The following is a 5173-nucleotide window of genomic DNA, read 5'->3' on the forward strand; positions in this document are numbered from 1 at the left end:
ACTGACAAGTGGACCAGGCCCTATCTAACCCTAGATTAGTTTCTTTAGTTAGTGACTCATTAACAGTGTTAATTAGTTATGACACTGACGTGCGGGACCCACAGGCCAGGTTTGACCTGGAGGGGTCAGTTGACCTGCTGACGTCACTCTGGCGTAATGCTGACGCAGCATTAACTTTTCTGGATTTTAAATAAATCTAAACGATTTATTTATTTTAGAAAATAGTTAAAACCTCTAAAAATCATAGAAAATCAACCGTAACTCAGAATGAAATAAATTATATAGGAAAAATTATCAGAAACATCCAATACATCCATCTATACCATTTTCATGCATGTCTGAGCAACTTATGCCTGCTGATCAGGTCAAATCAATTAAATGGCATTTGAATAATCACATATGGAGTTTGAATCTGAATCCTGTATTCAAACCAACTTCATTTAAATTGTTGTTAGTTGCATTAGCTCAAATCACAGCATATTTCCATGTCATGATCATGCATCATATTGTTGTATTGCATTGATTGTGTTTCCTCTCTCTTGCCAGTAATTGTTCTCCCTCAGTAGACGTGTCACCGACGATGAGATCGATGACACCGATGAAGAGCTATACTATCTTCGGAAGTGCCAGGCAAGCAAAACCCCCTTGTTTATTCCGATACAATTCCACTCTCTCGCTCCTGCTCTCTTTTACTGCATTAGGACGACAACGATTCAACTGTTACATGTTGCGGTAGTTGAACCCCTTTTCTCTGCATGGCTTGTCATTTCCACTGTAAATAGATGAAACCCACTAGCATGAGTAGGAGTTGTTTGAGCCCTAATGTGCCTACTCATTCATGCTTGTTGTCATGCCTGCTACTGCTTAGAGTTGAGTCAGGTCTGATTCATCGGGGATGAATTGGAATGGTGTGAACATGTCCTACTCTGTGTAAGCTAAGTGTGTGAACATGATTTGGTAAAGGTAGCGGTGAGAGGCCATGTAGGAGTACATGGTGGGTTGTCTCATTGAAGCCGTCCTCAGGAACTGAGTTCTGTGTTTCTGATCCATGAATAGCTACTACCACATATTGGGCTCCTTAATTGACCCGCTCGACTTATTAATCAACTCGATCTCTGTCCAGGAGTTGCAACTAGTTTCTGGTTTTTGTAGGTTGTGTTAGTAGTCTACCAAGTGGCACCCGGTATAGGTGGGCTTGGGTCAGACTAGGCACCGTGGCCGGGTATGCCAAGCGCCGCCCGTTTGGTGGGCTTGGAACCCTGTACACATCGTTTGGGGCCGTGAGCGACACCCCGGTCGGATCTCCTTGGGGATGGAACCCGAATAGGCGATAAACCTGGACTAGAGACTTGTGCGGTTAGTCAGGTCGTGGCCGACACCCTCGCCAGGCTTTCGCTTGAAGGTTGCTGAGATACATGACGTGTACATGGCGGTAAGTGGCAAGAGCGTGTGTGAAAAAGTACACCCCTGCAGGGTTAATATGATATATTCGAATAGCCGCGTCCGTGATAAAGGACCTCTGGGTTGCTTATTCAGTTCATAGACAAGTGAAAGTGGATACTCTAAAATGCGCAAGATAAGCGTGAGTGCTATGGATGGCGTTCTTGTAGGAAGACGGGAGCGGATCCATAGTGGTGTATTGTTATGGTGAATATGTGGAATCGTGTGCGCCACCTCAAAGAGTTACTTGCAGTCGTAGTTCAGGTTAGCCATTGAGTCAAAGCTGGCTTGCTGCAATTAAACCCCACCATCCCTTTGTTTATAATGATGCATATGTAGTTAGTTCTGATGTAAGTCTTGCTGGGTACATTTGTACTCACGTTTGCTTAATTTATGTTTTTGCAGAGAGACTTCAGTCTCGCTAGTAGTTCCGCATGGACTTCGACGTTTACCTCGTTACCTCAGCTATGATCTTGTGTCCTCGGCAGGATCTGGTAAATAGTCAGGCTTCTCAGCCTATTTCATTTGTAGATGTTTGTACCCAGACATGTTAAGCTTCTGCATGTGCTTTGACTTGTATGCTCTGAATGTTGGGTCATGAGACGCATGTTTGTAATATCTCGCTCCTCGGAGCCTATTGAATAAAATACTGGAGTTGTAGAGTTATGTTGTGATGCCATGTTGTATTTACACATATCAAGTATATTGTGTGTATGATTTGAAATGCTTGGTATGTGTGGGATCTGACAACCTAATTGTTCATCCTTGGTAGCCTCTCTTACCGGGAAATGTCTCCTACTGCTTCCACTGAGCCATGGTAGCTTGCTACTACTCCGGAACACTTAGGCTGGCCGGCATGTGTCCTTCTCCGTTCATGTGTCTGTCCCTTTGGGGAAATGTCACACGTTGTTTCTTTAAGTCCATGTAGGTTGCTACGACTTGGGTTCATACGTTGTTGATCGACACGTTCGTTGTTGGGTCATATATACATGTCCCTGTAAGTTAGCGCCACTTTGGGTCCATGACTAGCCATGTCAGTCCGGATTCTTTATCATATGGATGCTAGCGGCGTACTATCATATACGTAAGCCAAAAAGCGCAAACGGTCCCGGGCCAAGTGATATGATGTGTTACATGATATTGGTGTGACTTAGGATCAGGGTCCTGACAGCCCCGCTCTGCGTCGACAGGGAAGGGCAGCCAGGAGAGGGAGGGTGGGTGGGCGGCGGCGAGTAGGGTTCCTCCCGTGACGCGTGCCGCGGAATGCGTCGCGGGTGCAGGAAGGTGTTTGGAGCAGTTTCATTCTTCCTTAATGCATCCTATAAAAAAATTATCAAAAACATACTCCCTTCATGAAGAAATATAAGAGCGTTTAGATCACTGCATTCATGATCCAAACGCTCTTATATTTCTTTACAGAGGGAGTAGGACACTACAAATGTAATATGTGCTGATTGCAGAAATGATACTTATTTTGCTTTGTAGCACGGCAATTTCTCTCTTAATTCTGCTCTTTTGATCAACAGGGTTGTTGCAGCATGGAACTTCATTACAATCGAGAAAAACGTTATACCAACTACGATATACACATTATTCCACTCAACACAAATTGAGGAAAAATAACTCATTCTACTTCTTAACAAGCAGGGGGCCCACATTATCACCCGTTGCTTTGTTGTGCTTCACATGGCTTCCGTCACACAGTGGAAATGTTCCCGATCTCCAGCACCTTGTGGCAAACACATGAATCAAAATCAGTAATCATTCATTTAGAGGAAAATGAGTAATAGTTCGAACTTGGAAATGGTATGCAAATCAAGTATTCCAAAGGAAGATGAACTCTGTAATGCAGGCATCAACAGCATAAAGACCATCAATTGGCTGGTCAAGAAACACTATTAATAATTTGTTTGAAGTATGAACGAACTGGGATTCAGCTTGCAAATTCTAGTACAGTTCAGCAGCAACAGAGTACAGTTATACCTTATACGAGTGCAATTGTTTTGGATGAAGTAATAACGGGTAATTCAGCATGACTGGTAATTCATCTGAACATTTTTTTCTTACGAAATGCAACAGTGTTGCATTATCCTTGCATTTAGAAGGTTAACCAACAGCAACAGAGTACAGTTAAATTGGCTCTCACCAGGAGAGCAACAGTATCAGGATTACAACTAAGCTACTGTAAATACGTATAACAGTGCACAAAACATGTACACAATCATGAAGACTTATGTATTTTCTTTACTTGGTTTTTCTACCTTTGGCGATTCTAAGGGTTAAAAAATTTGTTGTTCATAGGATCAATTCAGTTACTGAAGGTAAAAAATTCAGCATATAGCTGTATAAATTTCCTTGGCACACCAACTTGGGAGGTGATCAACCAAGCCTCAATTGTCAAATTTATTGTTCTTGCCAACTCCACTCAAACCTTTAATCAACTAAATTTAGATTAGAGACAGTTGCCCGTAGCAGTACAAAACTGGTGACGGAAAAATTTCTATGCAGAGGCCGGGGGACTAAAAGGGCTTCTTGCACCACCAAAGATGAAGTAATCAGAAGTAAATAGCACGAAGGGGAACTGTACCGGCAGTACGGGGTGAGCGGCTTGGAGAGCTCGCCGGCCAGGACGGTGTCGACCACCTTGGCCTCCTCCTTCCGGATGGCCGGATTTATCCCGCTCCCAGCAGCGGCAGTGTCTGCCTCCGCAACGCACCGCCACCATGCCCCGTCGGGACCGACCGCGGCCAAGGCCTGGCGCCGGCGCCGGCGCGGCAAGCGGGAAGGTGAGACGGCACGAGGTGGCTGCGGCCGCGCAGAACAGGGTCGCCATGGATGGTTCTTGGTGGCTGCGGCCGGCGGTGTTTCTTGGGGTTGGTCGGATTGGTTTGGTGGGAGTTGTGGATGGATGGATCGTCCGTTTGCTTGAGTAGGCGTGGCCGCGTGGGGGAGGATTTGGGGTGTGTGGCGAGCACACGCGCTAGCTGACCGGCCCCGTCGGTCGATCCTTCCAGCGAAGCGTCGTCCCACCCCGAATCGCTCGGCACGCGTCCTGCGTGAACGCGAGACTAGCTTCTGGATCGCCTGAAGCTTCGGGTGGCCGTACGATATTGGGCCCGTCCATTTCTTAGAGCATCAACAGTCGATGAACGCGCCACGCGCTAAAAACTGCTTTGCCGCGCGTCCATCGTCTTGCTTGACGCGGCGGGCAGTGCTGACTCCAGCAGCCGCGTTAAAATGCAGCACGCGCCGCTCCAGCAGCGTGCAACAATGCAGCGCGCGCGACTCTCGCACAAATAACATATGCATCTCAAAACAGAAGAAAAAAATCAAACACAAACAAAATAAATCAAAATAAATAGTTCAATTTCGTTATATTATTACAACTCAAACAAACAGTTTATCGTTTAAAACAACAAATAGTGCAATAAACACAACAAATAGTTCAACAATACACTGTCGAACGCACAAATCATGATGCTCTTTGTCTTTCATTCCATGCCTACCACTACTCAATGAGATCCTTCTGAAGATCATTATGCGCCGCGGGACGTCGAATGGCATGGTAGGCGGCAACAAAACGGATGACCCTTGCAGCCCTCCGTCGCACTCGCACGGTATGTCCCAACAGCTCATACTGAGAGTAATCTACATCTTGGCCACGCTTATTTTCGATGATCATGTTATGCATGATCACACAAGCGTGCATACTGTACCAAAGCATTTTGATCCC

General features: G+C 45.6%; 1 pseudogene; it reads right to left on the minus strand.

Annotated features, from left to right (window-relative positions):
* Positions 1–2891: 2891 nt before the first annotated feature.
* LOC123112698 (CDGSH iron-sulfur domain-containing protein NEET-like) lies at positions 2892–4476 on the minus strand (annotated as a pseudogene).
* Positions 4477–5173: the final 697 nt, after the last annotated feature.

The sequence above is a fragment of the Triticum aestivum genome, chromosome 5B (genome assembly GCF_018294505.1).
Source record: "Triticum aestivum cultivar Chinese Spring chromosome 5B, IWGSC CS RefSeq v2.1, whole genome shotgun sequence".
Taxonomy (NCBI): domain Eukaryota; kingdom Viridiplantae; phylum Streptophyta; class Magnoliopsida; order Poales; family Poaceae; genus Triticum; species Triticum aestivum.